This window comes from Mus caroli, chromosome 1 (genome assembly GCF_900094665.2).
Source record: "Mus caroli chromosome 1, CAROLI_EIJ_v1.1, whole genome shotgun sequence".
Lineage (NCBI taxonomy): Eukaryota > Metazoa > Chordata > Mammalia > Rodentia > Muridae > Mus > Mus caroli.
Genome location: NC_034570.1, coordinates 148,012,060 through 148,026,139, shown reverse-complemented (window position 1 = coordinate 148,026,139; position 14,080 = coordinate 148,012,060). Strand labels below are relative to the sequence as shown.

The 14,080-nt window shown below is 36.8% G+C and overlaps 1 protein-coding gene across 8 annotated transcripts in view; it reads left to right on the top strand.

Moving 5' to 3' along the window:
- Window positions 1–14,080, top strand: part of Rasal2 (RAS protein activator like 2) — a 269,796-nt gene that overhangs the window by 48,647 nt on the left and 207,069 nt on the right. The window contains exon 1 of one of the 8 annotated variants that reach the window (XM_029477228.1): window positions 9,621–9,709. The exons of the other annotated variants lie outside the window; for them this stretch is intronic. The gene's annotated coding sequence lies outside the window, so the exon portion shown is untranslated. Of the gene's footprint in view, window positions 1–9,620; window positions 9,710–14,080 lie in introns of those variants that run through there. 8 annotated transcript variants of the gene reach the window in all.

The window sequence follows — 14,080 nt, the reverse complement described above, 5'->3', positions numbered from 1 at the left end:
TCCCTCTCCTGCCCCCTCTCTTTCCCTCTCTTTCTCCCCTTTCCTTCCTCCTCTCTCATGGATCAGGTTGTGGCTTTCAGCTACTTCTCAGCACAAAGCCTGCCTGCCATCAGGCTCTCTGCTATGGTGATAATGGACAAAGTAAACAAGTCATAATTAAATGCTTTCTTTTATAAGAGTTTCCTTTGTCATAGTATTTTTTTTTAATATCAATAGAACAGTGACTAAGACAGCTGCCATTTATTGGTGTTATACATAGCACATGATAATGGGCCTTATCTTTGCCCAGGAAACTTGGAAGTTTAAATTAGAAAGATAGTGAAATTAGTACTTTGATTTGGCTATACTGTTTTGCTTATTGGTTGATAGCTGTACAAGATTAGTAATGACTTAAAATGTAAATGATATACTTATTTTTCAGATGGTGAATCAGAATATCAGTTATTTATAGAAACTATTTAGATGAGAGATATGCATTAATTTAGAAAAGTAGTGATGAAAAAGTACAGAGGAAAAGTAGACAGGCCACTGCTTTTAAGAATATGTGAGAACATGTTAAAGATAAGAGTTCTACTGGGACATAGACATCTCTTGCTGGTGACCATTTCCCCCCACCCCTCCAAAAAATCCCTCTCTCTCTTCTAGTAGCCACCAGCTGCCAATAGCTCCTCAGCTAGGGAGATGCTGGGTGAGCTTTCTTCCATCCATCTTGGAATTCTGTTGCTTTGATCTTGTGCCCGTCTTTTGTGGGGAACCTTACCAACCCTTAGTTTATGAGCGTAGTGGCTATTTATGCTCTGTGCAGAATGTAGTGTTTCCCAGCATTGCTCCCCCTTCTCTGTCTTAGAGTCTTTCTACCCCTCCGTCCATGATACTCCCTGAGCCTTGGTGGTAATGGGTCTTGATGTAGACAAGGGCTGAGTGTCACTTGTGTCACTCATTCTCAGCATGTTGACCTGTCACGGTCTTTACATAAACTGCTGCTCTCTGTGAAAAGAAGCTTATGTGACCAAAGGTTAGATCAAGCCTATAGGTATAAACATAAATATTTAAAAGGTAGCCTGACAGCATTGTCGTTTAGCAAAGCATACAATTGTTCTATGTGGTTTTTCTCCATCTCCTTAGAGCCTATGACCTCCTCAGCCATGGACTGTAAAAAATTTTAGAGATATTTTTATTTTATGTGTATGGTTGTTTTGCCAGCATATGTTTGGGCAACATGTGCATTCCAGATGCCTACAATGTCTATAAGAGGATGTTGCATTCCTTGGAACTGGAGTTACAGGTGATTGCGAGTCGCTTTGTGGGTGCTGGGAATCAAACTTGTGTCCTTTGGTCGACCAACCACTGCTCTTCCATATATATGTACATATGTACATACATGCATGCATACATACATACATAGGCTAAGTATGTATACATAAGAGCAACTGGAACCATCTCTTGAGTCCTCCAGATTTACAGTAAAATAATAGTTCTTAGTAGAAAGCCTTATTTTGATGTATTGTCCGCTTTTATATGTCTTTTAGATTAGGGGTTGGTTGACTTACCCATGAATTCACTCAGATGACTTCACTTTTAAAGATTTCCTTTTTAGTCATTGCAATTCACAAGCATTATCTTCTCTTGGGTGTATAATGAGGATGATGATTATTGGAGAGGTCTAAGAGATTTTAGTTTTTATTTTTTCATAAGGCATAAGCTAGTAGTTATGTAGATGTTTCAGCTGATTTTACATTTACTAATTGAAAACAATCCCTTAACAATTTCTATATTTCTATTTTCTTCTCCATCGTCTATATTATTGAATAGGCAACTAAGTGTGGATTTCCTACTGTAGAGAACAGTTGCAAATCTATTTAAAATTGTTTAAAAAAAAGTAAGAAAAGAAAAAGCCATTACATTTGAGGGCAGTATGGTGTTAAAATGAGAATGGAGTTAGGTGGGCAGGCCCTTGTAGAAAAGCAACTTTTAAAAATCCTGTTATATGCTTGCCAAAGTGCTGACTTAACATACCACTTTATATTTTATAGAAATACCTGCCATGAAAATGTTAAACTAGATTAGGAGTTTAGCTATGGAATTAAGAATATATTTATTTTGACTCTTACATTCCTTAACAGATGACTATATCCTACATCTGCCCAATCTCATTTATTATAGGTTGGTTGTTTCTGTTTTTCTTTTAAATCACCCTTCATTTCTAAATAGGGTAAACTATTAATAGGCAGAAATCAGTGTTACTTTATTTTGAAAGAAGACTTAGATTCAAAAGCAGATATTTGATTTTTAGAGAGTAAATCCTTGAATAGAGGATTAAACATGAAATAGGTTAAAGAGTTTCCTTTCTGTATTTTAACATTCATAAAAATATAGAAAATCTTCCCTGAAACTAAATTAAAATGGGGAAATTCTGTGGTCTTGCCCTAGGAAAAAATAAGTAAAGACACTTTATATACACGTTAGGAAACACACTCTATATACATGCTTGTTAGGAACATAAAAGAGGAAACTGAGAGTGGAAAGACTAAGCCATAGTTATTTTCTTATTGCAACAAAGCATATAAATAGAAAATGAAAGATCTAATTAGAAACAAAATATTTATGCTTAAATTTAAAAACAAATTTTACTATATTCATTTTATGTTTGAGTTGTTTTGCCCCCCTCTCTCTGTCTGTCTCTGTCTCTCTCTCTGTGTGTCTGTCTGTGTACCATGTGTGTGCATAGTGCCTGCAAAGGCAAGAAGAGGACATTGTATCCCCTGGAACTGGAGTTACAGATGGTTGTGCACCCAGTGGGTACTGGGAATCCAACCCTGGCCTATTGGAAGATGATCCAGTGCTCCTAGCCAAAGCTAAGCCACCTCTCCAACCCTGAATAAATTATTTTTAATCTTTATATATGAAACTGTTTAAAGTTTTTTCTTTTATTTGCTTTACACTTTTAGTTTTCAAGACAGGATTTCTCTATGTAGGCTTGGCTGTCCTGGAACTCAAAGACCTGGCTGGCCTCAAACTAAGAGATCCCCCTACCTCTCTGCCTCTCAAGTGCTAGGATTAAAGGCGTGCGCCACCACAGCCTGACTACTTTATACTTTTCAAAGGGAGTTCTCTTCTGGTATTTTCTTAATAGTTCTCCTGTGTTTATTTCTTAATTCGATTTTGCTTGCCCATTTCTTCTGAAAGACAATATTCCTATTCTTATTTATCTATTCCTATTTCATGATTAGCTTATTGTGAAGTCTGGTTTATCTTTAGCCCCTTTTCATTTCTCAAAGCCTTTGAATCAGTAGTTCTCAACTTGTGAGTTGTGACCCCATTGGGGCCTGGGAGGAATCAAACAACCCTTTTATAGGGTTGCATAAGACCACTGGAAAACAGATATTTATATTATGATTCATAACAGTACCACAATTATAGTTATGAAATATCAAAATAATTTTAATGTTGGGATCTCCACAACATGAGGAACTGTATTGAAGAGTAACATCATTAAGAACCACTGTTTTAAATACTTAGTACATCAATATTTGTTATCTAGTTATAGTTAAACACACATGTACATGTGTACACATAGTTTGTGTATACTTACCAGCTTGCAATATTTTTTAACTTGGAGATTGCATCATTTATTTATAATGTCTGGGTATTTAACATTTTGTGCTTTTTTTTTTGGTAATTCTATTTATTTATATTTTATATGTTATCCCCCTTCCTGGTATCCGTTCAGCAACCCCCCCTAAGCCATCCCCCTCCCCCTGCTGCTATGAGGGTGCTCCCCCATCTGCCCACCTACCCACTCCTGCCTCACTGTCCTAGCATTCCCCTGCTCAGAGGCATCAAGCCTCCACAGGGCCAAGGGCTTCCCCTCTCATTGATGCCAGATAAGGCAGTCCTCTGCTACATATGCAGCTGGAACCCTGGGCCCCTCCATGTGTACTTTGGTTGGTGGTTTAGGCCCTGGGAGCTCTGGGGGATCTGCTTGATTGGTATTGTTGATCTTCCTATGGGGCTGCAAACCCCTTCAGCTCCTTCAGTCCTTCCCCTAACTCCTCCATTGGGGACCCCATGCTCAGCTCAATGACTGGCTTCGAGCATTCTCATCTGTATTGGACAGGTTCTGGCAGAGCATCTCGGGACAGCCATACCAGGCTCCTGTCAGCAAGTGCTTCTTGACATCAGCAATAGTGTCTGGGTTTGGTGTCTGCAGATGGGATGGATCCGTGGGTGGGGCAGTCTGGATGGCCTTTCCTTCAGTCTCTGCTCCACTCTTTGTCCTTGCATTTCCTTTTAGACAGGAAAAATTTCTGGGTTACTATTTTTGAGATAGGTAGATGGCCCTGTCAACCAGGGGCAGTGCCTAACCTCTGGATATGGTCTCTACAGGTTCTCTCTAATGTCATCCCAGTTGGGTCCTGGGAGCCTCTTGATTTCCTGGCATCTAGGACTTTCTAGTGGCTACCCCCAGCTCCCCATTCCCCACTGCTACTCACTCCTGAGCATATACCTAAAAGACATCCCAACATATAACAAGGACAAATGCTCCACTATGCTCATACCAGCCTTATTTACAATAGCCAGAAGTTGGAAACAAGCCAGATGTCCCTCAACAGAGGAATGGATACAGAAAATGTGGTACATTTACACAATGGAGTACTACTCAGTTATTAAAATCCATGACTTCATGAATTCATAGGCAAACGGATAGAACTAGAAAATATCCTGAGAGAGGCAACCCAGTCACAAAAGAACACACATGGTATGTACTCACTGATAAGTGGATATTAGGAAGAAAGTTTGGAATACCCATGATACAACTTACAGACCAAATGAAGCCCAAGAAGAAGGAAGACCAAAGTGTGGATGCTTCAGTGCTTCATAGAAGGGGGAACAAAATAATTATAGGAGGTAGAGGGTGGGAGAGACCTGGGGGGGAGGAGCGGGGGTGGGGGAAGAGGTGCTGGATTAGGTGTGGGAGGAGCCAGGAGAGAAGGACAGAGGGAGGGTCAGGAAATTGAAAGGAGGTATACAGGTTGCGGTTTTTATGCTTGTTTAATAATCAGGCTTACCTTTTGGTTTTGTTGATGTGAATTGTTGATTTTTTTCATCCTTTGTTTATTTTTTCCTGCTTTATTTCTAACAGTATGAATGGGGCTATGAATTAATTTTAGCCAAATTTTATGGCATTTGTTCTTATTGAGCATAAATTATAAAATCTGTCCATAATAGATTAAAAGTACACAAATTATTTCTTTATCAGCCATCATTAAATTTATACACTATTACATGCCAATTGCTTTTAACAGTATAAAGAATTTTTACATATATAAGTATATCCAAAATCATTTTCTAGTCTTTAAGATAAGTTGAAGAGAAATAAATTTAGCCCATTTACATGATCTAGTCTGTACATACATTGTACACTTTCTTCTTCTCATGGTGGTACTGGCTTTGTTGTTACATGTACCAATGCCTTGGAGTCCAGAAATTTAATCAGTAACTGACCTGGTTCCTCTTGTAAACGTTAACTGCAGATTTTCATACCATTCCAAGTACTTTTTCCTACTCAACAATGAAAATAGTAGTTGATCTTAGAGTAGATTGTCAAAAATATTGATCTCAAAAATTCAGACTTAAAATCTGAGCAGTTAGTAGTTTCAAGGGGGAAAAAGAGGTTAGTTAACAGGTTTGAAAGTGGGTCACTTATGCTTTATGAGTCTTTTTAGACAATCTTTTACCTATGTTGCTGGAGTGAATCAGTGACTATAGATCAGATCCTGCCAGCTTTATGGCAATATTCTTTTTTCTTTAAACATAAGATTTTTATTGAATATCCCTAATCTATATGTCTGAAGCACAGAATGCTCTAGAATCTTTTTCAGAATTTTGTATTTTAGCATTTTGGATATTAGATGTTCAGATTAAGAATGTTGAAATAGTAAAGACTACAAATATATTCCAAAATCTGAAAAACAAAAACAAAAATCTCAATCACTTTTGACCCAAAGCATATTCATATCATTACTGCAGTAGCCTTGCATTTAGTTTTAAATATTTAGATAAGAGATGCTTACTTGTTTCCTATTCTCTCTCTCTCTCTCTCTCTCTCTCTCTCTCTCTCATACACACACACACACACACACACACACACTTCAACTGATAGTATATGTGCTGTCTAGTTTTATGTCTGCTTGACAAAAGGTAGAGTCATCTGAGAGGAGATAATTTCTCTTAAGAAAATGCTTCCATAATATCTAGCTGTAGGACATTTTCCTAAGTAGTTATTGATAGGGGAGAGCCCAGCCCGTTGTGAGTGGGGCAGCCCTCAGCTGGTGTTCTTAGGGTTTATAAGAAAGCAGGCTGAGTAAGCTATGCCAGTAAGCAGCATCCCTCCTGGCCTCTGCATCAGCTCCTGCTTCCAGGTTACTGCCCTGTTTGCATTCCTGCCCTGACTTCCTTTGGTGATGAACAGTGATAAGGAAGTTTAAGCCAATTAAAGCCTTTCCTCCCAACTTGCCTTTTGGTCATGGTGTTTTTGTTACAGCACTAGTAACCCTAACTAAAACAGTACATATTAGGAAAACAAACTTGGACATTACACGCCTGTCCGTTTTTTGTTTGTTTGTTTGTTTTTGCACTTGTTTTTTTTTTAAACAAAGAAATACAAGCATTATGCAACAAAAATATGAATAGTATTGGTTTCAATTTACAATACTATTTTGTAATTATCTTTTAATAATATGTGCCAAAGATTGTGAACCCAGTTTGTTTACAACTAAACCCAGTTGTTCACAATGGCCAAACCCTTTGGTAGCATAGTAAAATAATGTGATACTTAATTAAAATGGATCATCACCTAAATTATTTAAGTTATTTCTGAGTCATGGAAAGCCTTTTAAAATGTAGTTTAGATCTAAAAACCAGTTTAAAAGCTGGAACAACCTGTGCAAAATTGGAATTCAATTCACTCAATAATAGTCCTCCTCAAACTGTTCTTTTTAAATTTTTGATGTGTTATGATCCAATACTTTTGTAAAGTTCAACAAAAATGAATAACTAGATAAATGAAATAATAAGTAAGCTATGATCATCTTTTTAGCTCTAACAAGGCCTAATATTATCCTGTCACATTGTTAGCAATGTTTCTTACACTCATCTTTATATGCTTGGTAAGAAACAATGTTTGGCCCACCCACAGACTATGAACTAAACTTTGAGAAGCACTGATTTCTTTTTTTTAATTAGATAGTTTGTTAATTTACATTTCAAATGTTATCCCCTTTCCTCATTTCCCCTCTGAAAACCCCCTGTCTCCCCCTGCCCCCCAACAACCTACCCACTCCCGCTTCCTGGCCCTGGCATTCCCCTGCACTGGGGTATAGAGACTTCACAGGACCCAGGGCCTCTCCTCCTATTGATGAACGACTAGGCCATCCTCTGCTACATATGTGGCTGGAGCCATGGATTCTTCCATATATATTCTTTGGTTTAGTCCCTGGGAGCTCTGGGGGTACTGGTTGGTTCATATTGTTGTTCTTCCTGTGGGGCTGCAAACCCCTTCAGCTCCTTGGGTCCTTTCTCTAGTTCCTCCATTGGGAATCCTGTGCTCAGTCCAATGGTTGGCTGAGAGCATCCACCTCTGTATTTGTCAGGCACTAGTAGAGCCCCTCAGGAGACAGCTATATCAGGCTCCTGTCAGCAAGCTCTTGTTGGCATCCACAATAGGGTCTGGTTTGATGACTGTATATGGGATGGATCCCCAGGTGCAACAGTCTCTGGATAGCCTTTCCTTCAGTCTCTGTTCCATACGTTGTCTCTGTAACGCCTTCCATGGGTATTTTGTTCCCCCTTCTAAGAAGGACTGAAGTATCAACCCTTCGTTTGTCCTTCTTCTTGAGCTTCATGTGGTCTGTGAATTGTATCTTGGGTATTCTGAGCTTCTGGGCTAATATCACGTATCAATGAGTGCATATCATGTGTGTTCTTTTGTGATTGGGTTACCTCACTCAGGATGATATTTTCTAGTTCCATCCATTTGCCTAAGCATTTCATACATTCATTGTTTTTAATAGCTACGTAGTACTGCATTGTGTAAATGTTCCACATTTTCTGTATCCATTCCTCTGTTGAGGGACATCTGGGTTCTTTCCAGCTTCTGGCTCTTTTTTTTTTTTTTTTTTTTTTGGTTTTTTCGAGACAGGGTTTCTCTGTGTAGCCCTGGCTGTCCTGGAACTCACATTGTAGACCAGGCTGGCCTCGAACTCAGAAATCCGCCTGCCTCTGCCTCCCGAGTGCTGGGATTAAAGGCGTGCGCCACCACGCCCGGCTTGCTTCTGGCTCTTATAAATAAGGCAAACAGCACTGATTTTAAAAGAAATGACTTGAAACCTTAAATTTCTATTATTTACATGTTAATGTTTGCTAAGTACAAATTCCTTTTTATTTGTCCTTAGTTGAAATATTGCCTTCTCTTCATCCTGACTTGGATAATCCATTCCCTATACTCTTGCTGCATTCCAAAGGAGTCTTCAGTATTAACATATTAGAGCTAGTATTTATTATTTTAATTATTACTATTAATTATTAGTATTAATTATTTTATCAGTTTATTTCATTTAACGAAACATTAGTTTTAAAAAGGTAAGAACCTAGGAAAGTATATGATACATAGCAGCTAATAAGTAAAATATGTTTATTTGAATGAACTAAGAAATGAATGAATAAATTTCAGGAAAAGATTGGGGTTTAATATCACACTGAATAAAGGAAAACTTTATTTTTATAGAAAGAAGGTACTTGTCAGTCTCAAAATTATATCTGTGTGAATCAGCTTATGTAAAAACACCAGATGGAAAACCAAGTAGATACACATATTTCATAATTGTGTAAATCAATGATTGAGTTAGAAGACATCTTGGTACAAGACATTTAAATTTGGTAGCATTACTAGCTCAAATAAATTTTACCAATGAGAGACTAAGAAGTAGGGATGTAGAAGAAGTTGAAAACAAATGTCCTAAGGGTTTTAAGGTATTCTGCATTTTGTCAGTATCAATTTTTCCTTCTTTCTGAACTTCCAACTGTAAAGATTTAGTATCTTGTGATACAGTTAAAGTTGACTTTGGTGCGTATTTAGTGACAGTGTACTGTGTACTGTTAAGACTTTGAAGAACATAAGGCTTCTTGGTGAGGAGATTATGATCTTATAAGTTAGAAATATTTCATCTTAAAGTACAAATAAAATTCATTAGGGAGAGAGTACAGAATCATGAATAAAGGTGAAAATTAAAAAGTATATACATTATTTAAAAACCCAAATTTTTTAATTATAGAATGTTTCTGAAGTTTTATATTTTTGTCTGTATTCTAGTAGCCGTTCTCTTTATCAATACGTAGTAGCCTTACTATTCTTTTGTAAATAATAATGCTATTATTGTATATATTCTACCACCTTAGCTTCCCAATCTGGTCAGGATCAATAAAAATGAACAAGGCATCTTGAGACCTCTAATTGTCTACTTTTACATGTATCTGATTAGGAAATTACTGTATAATCTTATGAACTTGCCTTGTGAGGTTGTGCAACTGTTCCCTTTGCTTCCCATCTTCTAGAGCTGGGTTAGAGAGGAAAAGAGTACTGAAGTCTGGAGGCCTCTGTCAGTGGTTGACACTGCTTCTGGGAAGGTTCAGATCTTGCATCACTGCTTAGGTATGTGCACAGCTTGAGTTCCCACAGAGAAGCTGATCCCTGGCAGAAAGCTGATAGTTACAGTCAGACTGAGTCAGAACCAGGGAATTAGGAAAATTATTTTTATAGGAGGGAAGGACCTGAGTAGGCTTAAATTTTTATAAAACTTATGGGAAACAATGGAACACTATATTTAAATCAGGATTACATATGAGGGAATACATTCCAGTAATTTCAGGTTATTCTGCTGTGAGAAATAAGTTTATTTGGTACTTTACATGTATTGATTTTTCTTCACAAGCATATAACAATAATCTTCTGGTCTGACTTATTTAACTCCATTTGCCAATAACGTAATTCTTTATCAATATGATTATAGGATAAGCCCTGCAGTGGGATCTGGTCAGTAAAGTGTATGCATGAAAATCAGAGTTTAGATTCCTAGCACCCACATAAAAACCAGGTGTGGTGGCTTTGCCTGTAAACCCTACAGGCAAAGGGTGTTGGAAGTACAAGGCAGAGACTGATGTGTCCCTACAACTGCTTTTCCAGCCCATCTAGCCAATTTGTAAGGTCCATGTTCAGGGAGAAATCCTGTCTCAAAAATTGGATTTCATAAAATCTGAGATAAGTATAGCCATATCAAAACAGATAAATGAATAAAGAGTATATAGACTATTATAGGCATGTAAATTTTATTGTTTTTTTGTTTTTCATGACAGAGTTCCCCTGTGTAGCTCTGGCTGTTCTGTAACTCACTATCTAGACCAGGCTGTCCTTGAAGTCAGAGATTCGCTTGCCTCTGTCTCCCGAGTTTAGATTAAACGGTGCGAGCTAATACCACTGAGCCATAGGCATTTAATTTAAGACAAAAGGGAATAATAATCTCTCATTTTCTTTATGGTGCTTTTCGTTTATTAAAATGTATTGCCAAACAAGTCTGGATGGAGTATTTGGAGGCATTCAGACTCATTAAAACATGTTAAAAAGTAACTGTAGCAGAGTGAAATTAAAAATCAAACTGCAAAGTGGTGCATAAACATGCTCTAGTAAATAATCTTTTGCAGTTACTTGGAGGTAGAATTTTAGCCCAATCCACCAGGAGGAGCCTTATGAAAGTGAGCCAGGACACTACACTGAGACTTGTAATGCTATTCCTTCTGTGTTTCTCGTGATGATTGGACTTGGTTCATTAAGGACACACAGTAGACCATGCACTCCATAGGTGGTGATTCATTCTGCAGGATTTTAAACTGGAGGATTTAATGTTTCCTAAAACAAAATATTTGTTTATACCCATGATAGAATTAAAGTATTGAAAATAGAGATGGTCTTTAAGCTAATTATTGAAAAAAATTGTATAAATTAAAAAGCTGAATTTTGAATTTTGAGTAACTTGTTTTTAGTCTTGAATAAATCGATCCTATCTATGGTATATACAGGAAGAATGAAAGTAATTTATAAAATTATTTCATGAGTTTTTCAACAAATCAATAAAATGTTTTTAAAGTTACAATTAAGCATTTGCTATTTTAATTTTGCATGTACTTTTTCAAGAAAAAAAGATATATAACGATGTTTCATAAGGTAATATGAATTGTCTACACACAACCTAGACCTGTCATATATACATCACAAAAAGGGACAATACTAAGATTATTTGTTGAAAATATTGTCTGATACATTTATTTATTGTCTGGTATACTATAATGCTAATATTAATTAAGCAATTAATGAAAAACCAGTTACACATAGGATCTTTTTGTCATTAATATACCAATGAAAAACTAGTCTGCTTATGAAAAAGTAGATGTTTATGTGAAACAGCTGATCATATCAGATCTTAGAGAACTTTTTTTTTCTTTTCCCAAGACAGGGTTTCTCTGTATAGCCCTGGCAGTCCTGGAACTCACTCTGTAGACCAGGCTGGCCTCGAACTCAGAAATACTCCTGCCTCTGCCTCCCAAGTGCTGGGATTAAAGGTGTGTGCCACCACTGCCTGGCAATTTTTAAAATTTTATTTATTTATTTNGAGACAGGGTTTCTCTGTATAGCCCTGGCTGTCCTGGAACTCACTTTGTAGACCAGGCTGGCCTTGAACTCAGAAATCCGCCTGCCTCTGCCTCCCGTGTACTAGGATTAAAAGCATGCACCACCACCGCCCGGCCTTAGAGAACTTTTAAAGTGACTTCCTTTCCTAAATGTTTTATTTAATTGAAGATCAGAAGCAGTCATGAATCAGGTTCCTTTTATTATCAGCATTACTTATCTTGTTAGCAATACAATACTACTGACATCTTTACGCCCAACCTTTAGATCACTTTAGGCTTGTATTTCATCATAAAACCTGTTATTATACCTTTTAATTTGCTACATATAAATTTAGTATTATGCTTACATAAAATAATTTGCATAATATCAATGTTCTTAATTTGTAGTTTTCTGATAATTTTTATTTAAATTTTATTGCCTTATATGCTGTAATTAAATAATTATATAAACTTAACTTTATGAGTGAGCTATGTGATGTCTCTGCCAACATTTTATATTTTTATAGTTTGTTGATTTTACTTGTAGTGCTCATGATATCTTGTCTCCTCATGCATTTAATTATCTTTGTGTTCTGAACATTATACAGAATTATAATCTTTTATTTGCAGTTTCAAAATTAATCATGTTCAAACAACAAGGCAACAAGGTTTTTCATGGTTCATTTGTTGGACCAGCCTGCTATGAAGTGACACATAAAACAATATAATTGTTTCATTTAGTATGAAAATTGTTATATTTTGTTTAAATTGATAATAGGTGTTGCCCTACCATATTGCTGTTATGTTGTAACTATATATCAGATTCTTGTTCTGAAATCTTGTGAGTTCTGAAACATATTTGGCCTGAAGGTTTAAATCAATAGAGTCCAATAATTTGGCATCGCAGTATGTTTTTATCATCTACAAATATAGTGAACAACATTTACAGATAATCCTGAAATGTGTGCAATTAATGCACCACAGGTTGGACACATCTATGGTTTGAAGAAAGCCCAATGGAGAGGGCCATTGCTACCAAACCAGAGGACTAGTTGTTCTCTGACCCCCACATTACACCATGATTCTTGGAAGTTACATGTTTATCTTTGTGTGTAAAATTAATTAAAATAAATATTAAAAGTTAAATTTGATCTTTTAGTTCTAGAACTAACTCTTTTGCCTTAGGATAATACATTTCTCTTAATAAGATTTTGCTTGCTTCAGCCAGATCACAGGGACGCTAGTATAGTAGTACAGGATAACTTGACAAATTACCTAGAAATTTCCTAGAAGATGTAAAAGTAAGCTTCTTATCTTTCATTTACTTGTGTACTTACGGTATAACTATTGGGGTCCAAGTTCAAGATTGACTAAAAGGAAAACGATAAATTGACTGGGGTTTTCATCTCCACCAGGTTTTAGTTTCTGACTTTTATCACTCTAGCCTTTAATGCCTGTCAAAGGCACGATTCAGTTTCTGGGACCTCTTCTGCATAGTAAAATTCCCCAGCAGAGACAGGCCTTTGATGCCAGTATCATTTCTGTCTCTGTCTCTGTCTCTGTCTCTGTCTCTGTCTCTGTCTCTGTCTCTGTGTGTCTGTGTATCTCTATCTCTCTATCCCTCTCTATCTTCAAGATAGGGTTTTTCTGTGTAGTCCTGGCTGTCCTGGAACTCACTCTGTAGACCAGGCTGGTCTTAAACTCAGAGATCTGCCTGCCTCTGCCTCAAAAGTGCTAGGATTAAAGGCGTGCGCCACTATGTCCAGCTAGATTGTCTCAGCAAAGCAGTTGATCATCTGGTTAGTTTTTCTTGTCTTTTCTGTGTCTTGGAGGCAGCAGTGGAATCCCTGGCATTCTCCTAGTGTAGGTAGGTTCTTACCATTTCACCTTTGGTAATATCCTAGATGGTTTCCCTCTATTGATCCTTATCTCTTGCTAGTCTAATTTCCTGACTATTAGCAGAAAGAGTTTTCTTTAAAAACACCAACATGATCACATTTTTAGTCTGCATAAACTTTTTTACTTTCCATTTTATTAAATGTTTTTGAAAGTCTTTAGGAAGACTCATTCACTATTCTGTTGGTCTACCTCAGTGTTGTTGTATACCATTATAACTATTCATATACTGCATCTAGATTATTAGTCTGTGAGATATATCATGATGCTTTATGCCTTTATCTTTTCCTGTAGTATTCTCAGCTTGGAATCGTTATTTCCATCTTTAAACTCCATCTTCAATTTGAAACCCTTTCATAACTATTAGACCTGGGGAAATTGTTTTGTTTTTTTCTTTAGAGCTTCATCTGTCTGTTTTCCCAGCCCCTCATTCTCTGTTGCTATACTCTGGCTCCTAGTTATCCTC